Raw genomic sequence first — 19797 nt, forward strand, 5'->3', positions numbered from 1 at the left:
AAATCTTATTCAAGAAACCAATTGACAAACCACCTGAAAATGCCAACAGGATCATCATGCGATATACTAACCAGCATGACTCCATCAGGAAAATTATCAAAAACAACTGGCACATTCTCACCGGTGATCCAAGTCTTAGACATCTACTCCCAGAAAACCCCTTAATCACATTTAAGAAAGCTGGATCTCTCCAGCAATCACTAGTACATAGTGAATTCAAAAATGGATCTAGAAAGGATCCCTGCAAGGATAAAGGGACATACCCATGTGGAGGATGTTCCCAATGCCATGTCATTGTTAAATGTACAAGCAAAATCTTACCAAATGGGGAACTGTTCATGCCAGCCCATTTCGTTAACTGCAAAACTCGAGCAATTGTTTACCTGATGGAATGCAACTGCGGGGCCTACTACGTTGGGAAAACGAAACAAGAATTTCGCAAAAGAGTTGGCACACACATGTCAACTATGGAGATGTGTAACTTTTATCTCCCACTTGGGAGGCACGTAAGAGACAAACACCAATCAAAAATGCCCAAAGTAAGCTTCATGGCCCTGGATAGGATACATATCCCGGGGAGGGGGGGCGATTGGAATAAGACCCTCCTACAAAGAGAGATGAGGTGGATTAGACACCTTAGAGCTACCATACCTCCTGGCCTCAACGAAGCAGAGAGCTTTAAACCCTTCCTTGAAGGATTTGTATCGGGCAAAACCGACTAATAGTACTGGGAAAATAATCAGTACCAGTCAAACATTACAAGCCTATATCTAGGCTTAAAAATTCAAACAAACAAATCTTGAACCCCTTTGATCAAATTATTTACTTATTTATTTATTTATTATCAATCCAACTCTCATATAGATAGTTATAACTCTCATCCAACCACCCACACCATCTCCTACATCACTGTGCCCCAAGATAAAGGCCCCACCTGACAGGCCTAACCATCCCAAGAACAACAATCTATGAAACACCATTCATATCAATTGGCTGACATCAGATATCCATACAATCCCCAGTCACTTATATCCCCGCTCTGGGGACTGTCTTTCTTGTAACATAATTTTTCATCTATGTTTCTTTTTTGTCTCCTACTTTTAAATGATTGTACGTTATTGCTGCCAAATGGAAAAGACTTATACGTATGTATATATATACAATATAGATATACTGCTGAGATGAATATATACACTCGATGTTAAACAGACTCGGATCGTTATGGAATCTTTTTTCCCCCCCGAATACCCAATAGTAGTCCCCGACACGGTAAGCCCCGCCCTCCGAGGCGGGGCACTGTTTTGGGTCACCAACATTCCATCTGAGCCCGATGGCTTGTTGACCAATGCCTGACGGCATCGCGGATGGCCCCTCCTCTCCATGTCGGCGGCGTCCTTAGTTGCCAGGCAGCGAGGGGAATCCTCGCCGCAACTCGCGCAGGAGCTTCGGCACATGCGCAGTATGCGACGTTGAAACCCTTCCGCCCTGACATATAGTACCGCGCTGCGCAGCAATGCGCATGCGCGGCCTATATATAAGGCGCCGGGGATCCCCGGAAGAGTGCCATTCACCTCCGGATGCCGGAGAGGAAACACTCCTGGACGACGGTGACGCAACCAGCCTCCCTGTACAGCACATGGTCTCCCCCTGCAGGACTAAGGTAGAAACTCACTACAAGCTTTTTTTAGGACAATTCTGTTAGACTTTTACAGGGAATTTTTTCCTTAAACTTGCAAATCACATTTTGCAATACAGATACAGTCCTGTAGCTTGGAGATTGGAAGGAAACAACAAGCACCGGTCCCGTATATCTTATTTGGCCTACCCCCACTGGACAAAGGTATTTTTACGCCGAAACTTCTTTTAGCGCGATTATATACCAACTACATGGAACAAATTTACAAATCTCCATGTATAATGTTTATACAGATACGGCCTTATACCCCCAAGACTGAAGCAGAGGAGATACCGCCCTGCTTTTCCCTGAGACCTACAACAGAGGAGGTAATTTCATTCAATTTTCTGTTAAGCCCATTATTTTCTGTCCAACACATAATCCTTGGATATATTATATAAACATATAATTCCAGGGACAGTTACCACTTCCATCAGGGACTGCGAATGCGGGAACCAGTTACTCTGGACCATGTGAGTACCCCTGAGAACTCTAAGTGGGTAAGAATCTATATATTCTATATATGTCATGGATATTTATGGAACAGCAATTTGGTCTTTCTAGTGCCTGCATCACCATTACTCCTTTCCTTTATGGGGATCTTGTGACTACCTTGGGAAAAAGAGGGGAATGTTCCAATAACAACGACCGAGAAACTGTATATACAAAAAAACAAAATGTAAGCTATTTATTCAACCCATACTACACAAACTAAGTATTCAGTGCATAATGACACTTATAATGTCTAAAATGTCTAAATATCATTTTAGATATGGTGATACCTTGAAAAAGGCATAGCCGCTTTAGGCAAGCCGAAACGCGTGGGAAATTGAGACGCTACCTGCAATATCCAATACCGACGGATGGCAGGATTTTTGTGTTTCTAAAGTCACCAAATACTCACAAGTGTCACTTCTTTACCTTCTTGCACTATCACGGATGGGTCTCTCACCCACCCTGCACTATATAATTTATGAAGCAAACATGTTGTAATTCATGTATCTTTTACGATAAAATCTACAAAACGCTCGTATGCTGATACGTTTTCTTTATTGCCTTAAAGTCCCACTTACTGGCCTGAGGAACCAAATACTTTTTTGTATACATACCAGGGATGTTGGCGCAACTACTTTTAGGAATCATCTACCTACACTAACAACCTTTTAAAAAGGTTCTCTAGAGCTCTAAACTACCAAATCGCATGTTTACAGAGCACTTGCCATGCTCTTAACTACGTTTTGCTGCCATTTGCAGCACTCTAGCCCTTTCCATTGGTGTTTTAGAGCCATTTTAGTGCCTTAAAGTTCGGGTCCCCATTGACTTCAATGGGGTTCGGTGTCCGGGAAAAGTTCGGTAAAAGTCCGGGACACGGACCCGGACTTTTTTTTAAAGTTCGGCCGAACCCGTCGAACACGGACATCTAGGTGTCCGCTCAACCCTACTTATATGCATCCGAGATTGTGATGAGTGGAAGACGGCTTTTAACACCCGAGACGGGCATTTTGAGTACTTAGTCATGCCTTTCGGACTCTGTAACGCTCCAGCGGTCTTCCAGGAGTTCGTTAACGACATTTTCCGAGACCTGTTCTATACCTGTGTCGTGGTCTATTTGGATGACATCCTCATCTTCTCTACTAACTTGGATCAACTCCGTGCTCATGTCTGCTTAGTACTCTCCCGTCTCAGGAAGAACCGCCTCTGCGCTAAATTTGAGAAGTGCTTGTTTGACCGTACCAGTCTTCCCTTCCTGGGCTACATCATTTCCGCCAAGGGACTACAAATGGATCCTGCCAAACTGTCTGCCATCCTGGACTGGCCTCGTCCCTCTGGCCTTAAGGCCATCCAGAGATTCCTCGGATTCGCAAACTATTATAGACAGTTCATCCCGCATTACTCCACCCTTGTGGCACCAATTGTAGCCCTAACTAAGAAGGGGGCTAACCCGAAATCTTGGCCTCCCCAGGCCGAGAGAGCCTTCAGCGCTCTTAAATCTGCCTTTGCCACCGCCCCAGTTCTGTCCAGACCGGATCCTACTAAGCCGTTCTACCTGGAAGTAGACGCCTCCTCCGTTGGTGCTGGTGCTTTGTTCATGCAAAAGACTCCGAGAGGCAAGTCGGTTACTTGCGGGTTTTTCTCTAAGACTTTGTCTCCCGCTGAAAGAAATTATTCTATTGGGGATAGAGAATTACTCGCCATCAAGCTGGCCTTGGAGGTGTGGCGGCACTTACTAGAAGGATCGGTACATCCAGTGGACATCTACATGGATCATAAAAATTTATCATACCTCCAGTCTGCTCAGAGACTAAATCGCCGCCAAGCTCGCTGGTCTCTATTTTTTGCCAGATTTAACTTCCGGATCCACTTTCGTCCAGCGAGCAAGAACTTCAGGGCCGATGCCCTCTCTCGTTCTTCTGATGTCACAGAAGAGGAAGTCAAGCCACAGCACATTGTGCCCCGGAATGTTTGGTCACCGTGGCACCTGTAGACTTGCGTAACCTCCCTCCCAGAAAAACCTATGTTTCTCCCCATCGTCGCCTAAAAGTTCTTAAGTGGGGACATTCTTCTCTTCTCGCAGGACATCCAGGCGTCCGAAACACCGTACAACTTATATCCAGGAGATATTGGTGGCCATCCTTGGAGGAGGACATCTCTGAATTTGTGCAGTCCTGCTCTGTATGTGCCAGAGACAAAACCCCTCGCCAAAGACCCGCCGGCTTTCTCCAGCCACTTCCCATACCAGAGACCCCCTGGTCCAATATCGCGATGGACTTCGTTACGGACCTACCACCATCTCACGGGAAAACTATAATTTGGGTCGTCGTAGATCGCTTCTCGAAGATGGCGCACTTCATCCCGTTGCCAGCCTTACCATCCGCGCCTCAGTTGGCCAAGCATTTCCTCCGACACATCTTCCGGTTACACGGCCTGCCTTCACATATTGTCTCCGATAGAGGAGTCCAGTTTGTGTCCAAATTCTGGAGGGCTCTTTGTGGATGGCTTAAAATCAAGCTGGATTTCTCTTCTTCATACCACCCCCAAACCAACGGACAAGTAGAGCGGGTCAATCAAATCGTGGGCGACTACCTTCGCCACTTCGTTTCCTCCCTTCAAGACGATTTGGTCGACCTCCTCCCGTGGGCGGAGTTTTCCTATAACCACAAAGACTCCTCCGCCACCAACAAGTCTCCCTTCTTCGTGGTTTACGGTCGTCATCCTCTACCTCCTCTGCCGTTATCCTCCTCCTCCGGTGTACCTGCAGTGGATGACCTGGTGCAAGACTTTTCTACCATCTGGCGTCAGACGCGCCTGTCCCTCTTACAAGCCTCATACCGCATGAAAATCCAAGCGGACAAGAATCGTCGGCCTCCTCCTGTCCTGTTTCCTGGGGACAGAGTTTGGCTCTCCTCCAGGTACATTCGCTTCAGGGTTCCTAGTTACAAGCTTGGTCCTCGTTACTAGGGACCCTACAAGGTCAAGAAGAGGATCAATCCTGTGTGTTACCAACTCCATCTCCCTTCCTCCCTTAAAATTCCCAACTGTTTTCATGTCTCCCTCCTCAAGCCTGCTTTTCCCCCAAGAATCTTCCTCCCACGCCTGTATCCGGTACCTCGGATGTCTTCTCCGTTTAGGAGATATTGGCCTCTAAATTGGTCAGGGGGAGAAGATATTTTTTGGTGGACTGGGAGGGCTGCGGTCCTGAAGAGAGATCCTGGGAGCCAGAGGAGAATATCTTGGACCGAAACCTCATCCTCAGGTTTCTGGGTACCAAAAAGAGGGGGAGACCAAAGGGGGGGTACTGTAACGCTGAGCGCTCCGGTCCCTGCTCCTGGCTCACGGCGTTCGTCCCAGATCCACTCACCTGTGCCCGCTCCGGCTCTCTTATCCGCTCCCCACTCACGTGGTTCCCGGCGCGCGTGTCCCTGCACCATAGGGTGCGCGTGCGCCGGCTATTTGAAATTTAAAGGGCCAGTGCACCAGTAATTGGTGCCTGGTCCAAACCTCCCTTCCTGTTTCCTGTTTCCTGTTTCATATATAAGTGACCTGCCCCTTCCTGCCCTTGCCGGATCTTTGTTGCCTCAGTGCCCTAGTGAAAGCGTTATTTTTGTAATATCAATAAATATATAATATAAATAAAACCAGACTGTACTATTATACTATATCCTCTGCGCACAAATCAAAATAAATAAATAAATAAATATGTATGTCTCGTTCAGAGAAATATCGCAGCTACTTCAAAGATCAAACATGTAAAAAATCACTCTGAATATAAAGTCCATAAATGGAGTCATACACAAAGCAATAGCAGCGCTGATATTTTGTATCAATCAAAGCATGCAAGGAATTGCTAAGGTGCACTAGTCATTTCTCATTAAATGTCCATCATTGTATCAGTCTTTTTCACCAATTTGGGGTCACCAGTGAATATTTATGGGGTCACCCAACATTCAATCCTCCACCGTTGTGATACAGGTAAAAGGTGGCAACTCACCAGACCAACTGGCCTTCCTATTCTCATAGAGAAGGCAAACAAGCGTAAACACTGTGGTCTTTACTGGATCGGCTGCAGCTGTTAGAAACACACCTCTCTCCACAGAAAACAACGTCCCCTTTGCTCACGAGTCACTCACCAACCGGTTAAGGAAAACATAAAAGAAAGGACCGCACTAGTGTGATATTGTAAAAAATCTCTCCACACTTTATTAAATATTCCCCAATCAAAATGCACTCACAAACGCAATCAAGTAGTAAGCCTTCTATTATATCATATAAGGAAGTCCCAGGGATGCATCGGCAGGCGATGTTGGCCGGCTCACCCTCTCCACGCTGATGTTCCTAGCCTCCAGTACCTCCGAATGTGTCACCCGAGAACTTCCGGTCGCCGCGAGGTTCACGTCCTGACGCGTTTCGTCATTTCCGACTTCTTCGAAGGGCGTGAACCTCACGGCGCGGCATCAAGATATACAGACAGGAATGCTGACAATTCTGACGTCACCTAGCTGGTACGCCCATCTATGCAAATCTCCCGGCTTTCCGATAGGAGGGAACACTTCCGCCCTTACTCTGATTGACAACCAATCGGCGACTTAATCTCTTGTGTGTATACAAGGGAAGGAGAAACACCCCTTTCGGCTAATTCTCTTTTCTATGTCAGCATTCCTCAGTTACATGCAATCCCAGCGAGATTCCCTTGTATACACACGCCTCTGAACCTGTGCTGCCTGCCCTGACCTTTGCTACGTCTGACTACGTCTCTGCCTGTCCCTTTTGTATTACGCCTGTCTCAGCAGTCAGTGAGGTTGAGCCGCTACCGGAGGACACGACCTGGTAGTTACCGCCGCAGCAAGACCATCCCGCCTTGCGGCGGGCTCTGGTGAAAACCAGTAACTACTTAGAACCGATCCTCCGGTACGGTCCACGCCATTCCCTCACTGACACAGAGGATCCACTCCCTGCACCTCTCCTGCTACCAGTCCGGATCCTGACAAACACTTACACACACACACACTCATCATAGGTTCAACTGGATGGACTGGTGTCTTTTTTTAACCTCAGTAACTATGTAACTGATCAATTTTTCAATTTACCAAACCCAGCTTGAACTAACCCTGGGTTGACCATTGTATTCCTAGCTGCTGTTTGCCAAAAGATCATAAATCTGTCAGTTACCGATCAATGTCTCACATAGTTCTAATTTATCAAATGCTGTGATTTTTAAAGCTTTAGAATATAAAATGTTGCTTGGAACAAGTTGTTTCCTTGGGCAAATTTGGATATTCAGTCAGAAACTAATCAAAGGCAGAAGATAACAATATAATGTATTTGCTGCTTATACAATTGCCTTTGTTACTGCATTCAATGGGTATAAAGATTACTTGTTAAGTGTACATAGATAATAATCTGTTGTGTAGGTGTATTTTGTAGTCATGTTCGCAGTGGCTTTTATTTTTGAAAATGTAATCAATGACCTTTAAATAAATACTTTATGTGTACATTCTTAGCACTTTCTAGAAAATCAGTTACATTAAAGAATAAGCTTAAACAACTGCAAGATTGGCAAATAGTATGTTAAATTCACTAATAAGAAACAATGGAAATAGGAAATTGTCGTTAGCAGTAAAGAAATATAATGAGAAGAAGACCTAAAAAAATGAGTCATTTACCTGTTTTTATTTTTTTTGTGTCATGATGTTTTGCAGATGATTGTGAGTTTTCATTTCCCTGAAATTTTGGCAAAAATCTGGTGATTTTGGCAATATTTTGCTATTGGAATCTATAGGACTGCCTATCTACTGCCTTTTGTTTCACTTGACCCTCCCTTCTAGACTGTAAGCTCTAACGAGCAGGGCCCTCTGATTCCTCCTGTATTGAATTGTACTGTAACTGTATTGTCTTCCCTCACATTGTAAAGCGCTGCGCAAACTGTTGGCGCTATATAAATCCTGTATAATAATAATAATAATAATAATAATATAGGAAAGGCAAAGTTAAAATGGTTTGTGCTTTTTTAGGGCTGCATTGACAATGATAATAAGAGGTACTATTCGGTAAACTCATTTCAACTATCCAGGACCTGTTCTATTTTTGAAAAAAACTCTCATTAGCCCCATTTTCTTTACATTTTTTCACAGAAAAGAAAAGACAGCATAAAAAGGAAAAAAAAAGACATTTAAAGCACTAATACACAAATAATATTCTTACAATAAAATAAAAAAAAAACATAAATATGAAGAATACACCCTCAAAAACCCATTAAATGAAATGTAAAAATAGTAGGCTTCTTTTAAAAGCAAATAAACCCAAAGAGCGAAACTTAAGGTATCACTTTTGATGAAAATTTACTGATGGCAAAATTCATAATATTATTAACCACTTCTGCTTAGGTGGATGTCATATGATTTCCTGGAGTTTAGGTGGTTAAATATGAATAATGCCTGCAGCTGCATGTATCATTCAGGTATCTTCATTTTCAGCTGGCGATTCCCTGTCATGTAATAACGATCATAGCGGATTTATTGTTTTTACAGGTGGTTCTACCTGCTGGCCTGTGAGATCCGGAGAATGAATTGACCGAGCGCAAGGTTTCAACTTCACTTCCGGCTTGGGCAGATGTAAACACTGCTGTTTCCTCGGCTGGCAGGCTGAGATCATTTATTTTTTTCTCATGACTTTCTAACTTAGAGGCGAGATCTGAGGACTTATAGACCCCAAATCTCACTGTAAGGAGGACTTGTCATGCCCTATTTCTAGTACAAGGGATGTTTACATTCCTTGTAATTAGGAATAAGAGTTATCAAAAAAATAATTTAAAGGGAAAGTGTCAAAATAAAAATAAAATAAAAGTAGAATAAACAATAATAATAAAAAAATTTCAAAGCACCCCTGTCCCTGCGTGCTCGCACACAGAAGTGAACTCATACGTACTTCAAGCCCGCATATGTAAACAGCGTTCAAACCACACAGGTGAGGTATCGCTGCAAATGCTAGAGCAGGAGCAATAATTCTAGCCCAACACCTTCTCTGTAACTCTATACAGGTAACCTGTAAACATTTTTAACCACTTAAGCCCCGGAGGCTTTGGCTGCTCAAAGACCAGGGCCTATTTTGCAATTCGGCATTGCATTACTTTAACAGACAATTGCGACGTCCTTTTTTTCCCACAAACAGAGCTTTCTTTTGGTGGTATTTGATCACCTGTGCGACTTTTACTTTTTGTGCTATAAGCAAAAAAGTGAGACAATTTTGAAAAAATAACAATATTTTTCACATTTTTTTATATGAAATTCCCAAAAAACAAAATGTAAAAGTCAAAATTTTTTAACATTTTAGGCCAATTTGTTTTCTGCTACATATTTTTGGTAAATAAAAATCGCAATAAGCGTATTTTGATTGGTTTTCTAACTACGGGAAAGCTTTATGTCATTTTTATTGTTTTTTTTTTAACTAGTAATGGCGACGATCTGTGATTTTTTTTTTTTTTTTTGCAGGACTGCGACATTGCGGCGGACAGATCGGACCCTTGACTGACATTTTTTACACTTTTGGGGATACCAGTGACATTACTACAGTAATCAGTACTATACATATGCACTGATACTGTAAAAATTACACTGGCAGGGAAGGGGTTAACTTTATTGGTGATCAGTTGGTTAAATGTATCCCTAGGGGCGTGATTCTAACTGTGGGGGGCGTGGCTTGTGATGTAACCACAGAGACATACGATCCTACATAGCAGGATAGTACAGTCTCTGCAGTTACATCAGGGAGAATGACAGACGGCTGTGTTTACATCAGCCATCTGCCTTTCTCCCTCTCCAGCGGGAGATTGCGAGTGGCCAGCGGACATCGGAGCCGCTGGTCACTCGCGCAGGGATGTCAGGGAATGAGCGGGGGTGGGAGTGCGCCTCCGGCGGCGCGCGCTCGCCCCCTAGAGGCTCATGGGCGAGTGACGTACCCCTACGTCACTTTGCCCAGCAGCGGCTGCCTGCCGCAGTATATCTGCGGTGGGCGGTCGTTATGTGGTTAAAGTAACACCTATGGAGATTTTTTATTACTGAGGTTTGGCGCCATTCTGCGCCATTTTAAAGCATGACATGTTAGGTATCTATTTACTTGGCATGAAATCATTTTTCACATTATACAAAAAAATTGGGCTAACTTTAGTGTTTTTTTTTTTTTTTTTCATGAAACAGTTTTTTTCCCCCCCAAAAAAACGCATTCGAAAAATTGCTGCGCAAATACTGTCTAACATAAAAAGTTGTAATGACCACCATTTTATTCCTTAAGGTCTCTGCTAAAAAGAAAACATATATTATATTTGGGGGTTCTGAGTAATTTTCTAGAAAAAAAAAACATGATTATTTTTACATGTAGAAGAGGAGTGCCAGAACAGGCCCGGTATGGAAGTGGTAATATGATTACGGGATATTTATATAGCAAAAACAATTTACAAAGTGCTATACCGATATATTTTTACATCCACATCAGTCCCTGCCCTCAAGGAGCTTACAATCTAAGGTCCCTTTCTCACATTCACACACACACATACTAGGACTAATTTGGATAGGAGCCAATATAACAGAAAAATATACTTTGTTATAATTATTCCATACATTTCTAATGACATCTACTAATATACTTTTTTTTTTGTTGCATTTTCTAACTAATGTTGTAACTATAAACATGAAAATATTATTGACTGCTATGTAGAATACAGTTTATTTCAGACATGTTTTAAATAACCACGTCTCCTGTTATGCCATGTGAATGCTTGATGGCTTTTTCAAAGTCCACTTAAAGCCAGAAAAACCTTTGATCAAATTTGTTGCAGATATTACCGTATATATTCTGGAACCCAATGAACATATTTACAATGCTTGATCTGATGGCAAAGTATCATATAGATCACAAAATTATTTAATTATTCAGTATAAATAATTTAAACAGTAACTCTACTTTCGTGGGCAAAAAAAACTAGCAAATAAAGAAAAAATAATATAGCATATACAATTGCGACACAAATCATATTGTAATTGAATGTTAATAAAAATTACCTTTCCTTTTCAATTTGCAGCCGCTGTAATTTTCTGACAATGCAATATGGCTACCTGGAGTTGTTCTGTACATAGAATGTGTACTGACCACACCCCAGAAACATCATTTTCTGCTTGTGTGATTGGCTCACTGATTTTCCCAGAAGTCTGCACTAAGATACAAGTCAGATTTCAGAGATCTCCTTGCAACAAAAATGTAATTTTTGGTGAGCTACTCCTAATAGGAACACATCTAAAGGGATGCAGACCCTGCAGCTTTGCCACAGCTGGTTAATGATTATGAAACCACTCCCATTAGTTTCACTGTCCACATGGATACAGACAAACACACAGTGATTTCTTCAGAATAACAAAAGGTAGGAATCTGCAACAAAAGTTGTTAAAATCCTTGCAATGTATACAGATCAACCAGAGGGGAATGTTTTTTTTTCTCAACAAAAGTAGAGTTAGAGTTGCTTTAAAAAAATAGGCTCCTTTCACACGGGCGCACCGCCCGTCAGAGTCTGTTCTGCTCAGCGAGGAATCGATCAGCCGATCCCCGCTGAGCAGGCGGATGATAGCTCCGTCTCCAACCTGTCAGATCCCGCTGTCCTATATGGGGAGATCGGATGAGAATGGACCGCCTGTCCATTCTCATCCGATCCCATCCGATCTGATCCTCCAGACGGATGGAAAATAGGGTTTCCATCCGTCCGGATTTCACGGACAGGATCGGATCGGATAGCACCGGGTGTCAGCGGAGACACCCGCTGACACCCGCTGCCCCATAGGGAAGCATGGAGCATCCGATCAGGTCCACCTGAGAAACTGACAGGTGGATCATATCAGATCGCCCGTGTGAAAGGGGCCATATTGCTTGTTTTTCCAAAACAAGCTGTGACGGATGCAGGTATCAAATCCCTGCCCTCCTAACTAACTTGTAACAAAGGACAGGCCAATCTCACACCGCGCTGTCACTTACGTAACAATGCCACTCTCAGCTGCCCCCTGCACAAGATTCAAGAGACAATTTCTTTATTAGCTTGCATTAAGAGCTTATGGACAAGGTTAACACTTTTCAAAATATGGTTTTAACCACTTTCCGACCAGGCCATAGCCAAAAGACGGCTACAGCGCGGTCATCTAGTTCTGGGAGGGCGTACATGGACGTCCTCCCAGAATCGCGCTCCCTGGGGTGCGCACACGGGAGTGTCCAAGCTCGCCAGGTCCCGGGGACCAGACACATCACGGATCGTGGTAAAGGGCCAATGAGAGCGGTCCTTTACAACCTGATTGATCTGTCCAATGACGGAGCGATCACTTCACGACAAACTGGCGCATGTCCGGTTCATTTCTCTCCTCTCCTCGCACGCTGTACACAGCAATCGGTACAGCGTGCGAGGAGAGGAGAGAAACTGCAGCTGCATGCCTCCTCTGCCTCAACCATGCCCCATTACAGTGCCTCATCCGTGCCCCAGTCATCACAGTGCCTCATCCGTGCCCCAGCCATCACAGTGCCTCATCCGTGCCCCATCACAGTCTCTCATCCATTCCCCATCAGTGTCTCATCAGTGCCTCATCCGTGCCCCATCAGTGCCTCATCCGTGCCCCATCAGTGATTCATCTGTGCCCCATCAGTGCCTAATCTGTGCCCCATCCATTTCACCTCAGTGCTCATCCATGCCACATCTGTGCTCATCCATGCCTCATCCGTGCTCATCCATGCCTTATCCGTGCCTCATCTGTGCCTGCCCATGCCACCTCAGTGCTCATCCATGCCACATCCATGCTCATCCATCCCACATTTGTGCTCATCCATGCCACGTCTGTGCTCATCCATGCCACGTCAGTGCTCATCCGTGCCACATCCATGCCACGTCAGTGGTCATCCGTGCCACATCGGTGCCACATCCGTGCCACATCCATGCCATGTCAGTGCTCATCCATGCCACGCCCATGCCACTTCAGTGCTCATCCGTGCCATGTCAGTGGTCATCCGTGCCACATCAATGCCACGTCAGTGCTCATCCATGCCATGTCAGTGCTCATCCATTCCACATCAGTGCTCATCCATGCCACATCAATGCCACATCAGTGCTCATCTGTGCCACATCCATGCCATGTCAGTGTTCATCCGTGCCACATCAATGCCATGTCAGTGCTCATCTGTGCCACATCCATGCCACATCCGTGCCACATCCATGCCATGTCAGTGCTCACCCGTGCCACACCCATGCCACGTCAGTGCTCATCCTTGCCACGCCCATGCCACTTCAGTGCTCATTCGTGCCACGTCAGTGGTCATCCATGCCACATCAATGCCACGTCAGTGCTCATCCATGCCACATCCATGCCATGTCAGTGCTCATCCGTGCCACATCCATGCCACGTCAGTGTAACATCCGTGCCACATCAATGCCATGTCTGCTCATCCGTGCCACATCCATGCCACGTCAGTGCCACATCAATGCCACATTCGTGCCACATCCATGCCATGTCAGTGCTCATCTGTGCCACACCCATGCCACGTCAGGGCTAATCCATGCCTCATCAGTGCCACATCCATCCCACGTCAGTGCTCATCAGTGCCACATCCATGCCACGTCACTGCTCATCCGTGCCACATCAGTGCCACTACAATGCTTATCAGTGCCCTACAGTGCCTAACAAAATAGTAATTTGAAGTCAGGAAATGACGGTGCTCCCTGCATGTTGGGCCTCTGTATTTGGTCAGGCTGTGGAAAAGTGTCACATATGTGGTATCGCTATACTCAGGAGGAGTAGCAGAATGTATTTTGGGGTGTAGTTGCAAGTATGCCTATACAGTGTGTGAGAAATAACTTCGTAATATGACCATTTTGTGAAAAAAACATTTTTTTAAAAAAATCTTAATTTTGAAAAGAATTGTGGGAAAAAATTACTACTTCAAAAAACTCACCATGCCTCTTACTAAATACCCTGGAATGTCTACTTTCCAAAAAGGGGTCATTTGGGGGATATTTGTACTGTCTCAAGAAATGAGACAGGCCATCAGTACATCAGGTGTGATCAATTTTCAATGATTGGCACCATGGCTTATAGACTCTATAATCTTCACAAAGACCATAAAATGTATATTTATTAGGGTTATTTTTACTAAAGATATGTGGCAGTACACATTTTGGCCAAAATTTATGAAGAAAAATTACTAAATTTGCAAAATTTAAAACCGAAACGAAGAAAATGCATTTTTTTTAAAAATTTTCTGTCTTTTTTCATTTATAGCGCAAAAAATAAAAAACCCAATTATGATTAAATACCACCAAAAGAAAGCTCTGTTTGTGTGAAAAACGGGCAGAAATTTCATATGGGCACACTGTTGCATGACTGAGTAATTGCAAAAGAAGTAGTGGAACCGCACCCAGGTAGATGAAAACAATTGGAATACTTTATTCTTCAAATCAAAATGTGAACAGACAGTGCAGGGAACAGGTAATCCAGGTTAACGCGTTTCACGGCACACACAGCCGCTTACTCATAACCGGTTATGAGTAAGCGGCTGTGTGCGCCGTGAAACGCGTTAACCTGGATTACCTGTTCCCTGCACTGTCTGTTCACATTTTGATTTGAAGAATAAAGTATTCCAATTGTTTTCATCTACCTGGGTGCGGTTCCACTACTTCTTTTGCATTTATCCGGATGGCGGGTCTTACCAGCACCAGGTCGGACTGATACACCTGAGCGGCTCCATTTCTCTCATTACCCTCAATCTCCATGACTGAGTAATTGTCATTCTAAATGTGAGAGCACTGAAAGCTGAAAATTGGTCTGGTTAGGAAGGGGGTTTAAGTGCCCAGTGGGTAAGTGGTTAATAATGAAAAGGTCAAAGTTGGTGCAAATATAATATTTACAGAAAAAAGTGTTTCAAAGTAGTAGAGACATAATTCAGCTATAGAAAGTTAAGGTAGGATTGAGGAGGAAGAATGCTTGCAGTCAATGTCCTGGGTGTTATCAGAGTTCAGTCGATGAGCCAGGTGTTATTGGTTCTCAAACCTGATAGATGTTCCTGCTTTGATGGTACCATGAGAACTCTCTCAACTGGTTAGGCATCTCCCTTTTTTCTCTGGGATCAAAGGGGTGTTGACAGATGCCCCTGACCAATAAAACAGAGTGTCCATGAGCTGTCTTGGATTAATGACAATATCAGGTTCCTCCTCTACAGACAGTTATATAACACTATTCATATCTTAAACTATGTACCAGTTGCATTCTTGAAACTGATAGATTATTAAGATAAACTTGTCACCCACGGAATATCTGACAGCTATCTTCCCTTCTTTATGTGCTCGCATGGTCATGCATGACCTTATTTAGTTCAGTACAACATTTCTCATTCAGATATATACTTATTATTAATGTGTCATGTTCCTGTCTGAGTTCATAAATCATGTGTGGATTTGTTAAGTTTTGAGTTGGACAGAGCTCTATGATTGCCTTTTACAATCCCCATTAGTTCTGGATATCCTTAATGGATCTGGTCATAGTTTTACAATAGGCCTGGACAGCAGAAACAGGCATCCTGCCAGGACTCAATTAGCTGTTTACAGCTCTGCACAGGCCTAAGCACTGGTTTCTGATGTATTTGAGTTGAGATATCTATTTTGAAGTGTAAAACCTATGGATTCCATGAATTAAAGGAGGAGGGAGGGGAAAATCACTGCGGCAATATGTAACTGTTCTGCAAGACTGCCATGGCTGATCTATGATAACTGAACAACATGGCCGCTTGCTACAGCTTTTCGTGTGTTCATTACGTGATATCATTACACAAGTTTTAAAGAATTACAGAATTTTTTTTTTTTAAATGTATATACTTTTTCTACATAGAACAGACAGGATGAAACACTTCTAATACTTGATTCAGCCTTGCAGCTTTCTGTGTCACCACACCTTCTCTAGCCTGCTATTTTAGCATTACATTCCTCATCAATTTTCAAATGAAAACACAGGTAGCACACAAAGCTGTAAAGCAGAATCAGGATTTCATAGCTATATAGTGTGGCAGTGTGTGAGAGTTGTTTGAATCACAAACAGTGTTAAACCATATCACAAATCAGTTACAAGTAATCATATGTATTTTGGTTTATGTAGAATGGTGATTTACTTGAACAACAGGATTCAAAAAGTTATTTATTAATAAACTTTATGAATCCAGAATGTTATTGCAACATCCCATGTTTTTTGCAAAACAAAATTCTACAGCTGCCATAAAAAAATACATTTTAAAAAGTTTTGATCTATAATAATTGAGAAAGAACACAAAATCAACTGATCTTCTATTTTGTTGTATCTTGTCTGCTGCCGCATGCACTTTAGATAGACATATGTTATGTACTGTAAAATGAGGCTCATTTGAGAACCGTTAGATAATAAATTGTGTAAAGATTTGCTTCACTTATCCAACTACAGGTAAAAAAATACTTCTGTTTACTTATATCATCTGCATATGGTTGGATAATTGAATTGAATTTCCACACAAATTAAGTGAAGATTCTTTAGAATATATTTAAAATATTATATTTAAAATTAAATTTTTTTAACTTCTTGTGTATTTGTAAAACTTTCTCACTAAAAAAAAGAAAACATATTATTGTGGAACGTGTTCTAGTACCAAATAACTTAGAATGAAAGACAGGTAATAAAAAAACAACTGTACGTTTTGTATAATATTATTGTAAGAACCACTAGGTGGCAATGTAATATAGTGAGAGAAGAAAACAATTTATCTAATGAATCAAAATTACATTTGTGCCTTGATAACCTGGCTAATCTTATTCACTTTTTAAGTGGATATATTGTATTACATGCAGGTAACAAAAGTAATTTTGAAGCTATGGTTCTGCAACTTATTCTGTAAGGCATTTTTGTAAGTTTTGTTTTAACACATCTGAGGGTAGATGTAATGCATAGTGCTTTTGAGAAAGAGAAGGTACTGAGGTCGCTCATCTTCTTGAATGCTCTTTGCCCGTTTCAATTTGAGAAAGCTTGCCATCTACCTTGTATCTATTTATCTTGTTGATTGATGTTTGAGGAGGAGAGTATGAAGGAAAACATGACCATAAAGTACAAAGAAGGAAAATTAAAAATTTACTGTGATATAAGAATGGAGAGTTCAGTCTTCTCTTTGAAGATGACAGCAGAGTAAGTGTTCTAACACATGTTCTATTCCTTCGACTCGGGTGCGTTTTCTGGGAAATCATTCCTCTGTAGGTGAATATTGCTAGTCCAATACTGGACACTTTGATGTATTGCTATTATGTATTCACCATAAGCTGTTATTGGAACACAGTTTTTACATGCTGTATTTATTATTGCATGCTTTCTATGTTAGCTTTTTATGATCGTATGAACGGGCCGCTGCACGTTCCATGAATTACTTCTGCATGAAAATTACCTAACAATAAATATATTTTTATTCAGTGGCTGTCCTACATAGCTAGGTCAGAGGGTAACTATGTTTAAAAAAAATATTTTAAAAAAGAAAAATGTCTTAATAAAGTGCGGGATATACAGTATCTAAATGCCTAAAGGATAAGTCCAGGCAAAACCTAAATAACGCTAAACCTGCTCTATGCCACATTCTAAGACTATTCTATCTAACCCTGTAAATCAAAAATCACTGTACTTACCTTTTCTACACCTGATCCAGTCCGGTCTCCAGCTGTGTGCAGGAGAGGACCAACAACAGCTGTGAAATGAATGGGAAGTGACGTCACTCATGGATTTACTATGAGTTTTCCGTTGTCGAGTGCTTCTTCTGCACCCGCCTCCACGTTGAGGCTGCCGCTGACAGCTCAGCATGGTACTGGACCAGATCGGCTGCAGAAAAGGGAAGTACTATGATTTTTGCTTTACTGTGTTAGATAGAATGGACTGTTTTTTCTTTTATTTCAAAAGTTTTATAAAAACAATTTCAACCAACACTGAAAAAATCAATTGCTTTATAAATCCTTATCTGGCTCACTTTCAGCCTCTAGCTTTATAATGTATAGCAGACTACAGAGAATATTTACGACTCTGTCGACTATAGAAGACTAGGACCATAGCCACATGTTGAGGATGTTGAGTATGACTGGTCTGGCTACTAATTGACAGATATGGATCCAATTGGTCTTGTGAAGTTTTTGTTTATACTCCCAAAAACGAAATATTAACAAAAATGGATCTACGTCAGTGGCCTTACCCCATACTTCTGAGATATACTGAATCATATGTTTACAAAAGCTACATAATTCTGGGGTGTCCCCATATTTTTTGAGACAGGTTCCCTGTAACAGGATAAAAACCAATAAATGTACACCAAGTCTGAAAGAAAAACTGAGCATTTGTGAGCTATGCAAATCAGGAATTTATGGTAGTACTGCTAGGAAACAATTGTATCCAAGGGAACAAACAAGCATGCAATTGCTTCTTTTAATTCATATAGATGCCTATCATTTTAGCTAATAAATCATACTTGTAAATCATATTACTCAGGGTTCTTTTTTAAAAATAGCTTTAAAAAGTTTTTTTTGAATATGCGTATGGAATAAATGAATTCTTTTTTACTTATCTGAACTCTGAATTCGGAGTACTTAAGCCACATTAACATTGGAAATCCATATATTATCTGTACCTTAAAGTATTTCTTGTAAATAGTCACACTGCTGCCATTTGCTTAGTGACTGTAATTTGCTTTTGATGTGTACCCAAAAAGATATTTTAGTTGATGTATGATTTAAAGAATATTGCAGCTCCGAGAATAGTCATTGAAATGTGAAAGTTTGCTTCAACATATTGCAACAATTTTACACTCTTCTGTAAAGAATTGGTCAGTCCTGCAGAAAAAGAAAACATGAATTTTTACCATGATGTCTAAGATCCTGGCCTTGTTTGAATATCAGGAGTTTTTGGCAACTTCAAATCTAAAAAAAGGAGCCCAGGTTTGATTACTTTTTTTACCACATGCAAAACTATGGGGTTTATTTCCTAAAGGAGTAGAAAATGTTTAATTAGTAGAGTTGAGCGGACACCTGGATGTCGGCGGGTTCGGCCGAACTTGAAAAAAAAGTCTGGGTCCGAACTTTACCCGGACACCGAATCCCATTGAAGTCAATGGGGACCTGAACTTTCAGGCACTAAAATGGCTCTAAAACACCAATGGAAAGGGCTAGAGTGCTGCAAACAAATGTGGATAGGGAAATAACTTAAAACAACAAAAAAAAAAAACAGAAAAATAAAACAATGTTCTTCATCTGTGAAGGACGAGGCCCATATGGAGTAGGAGGGAGGTTGAGGTGGTGGTGGATGTGGCGGTGTCATAGGCGTGCGCACAGGGTGTGCCGGGTGTGACTGGGCACACCCTAATCACCTAGGGCACATTAGCATTATCGCTCTGTTTGCCAGTGAGGAGATGGGAAAGATCTCTCTCGGACCTGCTCTGCCATAAGAGAAGTGCCACACACTTCTATTTCACTTTGCCAGCAGGGAGAGTAATGTACCGGCGCCATATACATGTAGGCAAACACATGCATGTGTATTTAAACTTTGGGGTGCACACCCTAATGCAATAGG

Source organism: Pelophylax lessonae (genome assembly GCF_965119305.1).
Source record: "Pelophylax lessonae genome assembly, chromosome: 2".
Taxonomy (NCBI): domain Eukaryota; kingdom Metazoa; phylum Chordata; class Amphibia; order Anura; family Ranidae; genus Pelophylax; species Pelophylax lessonae.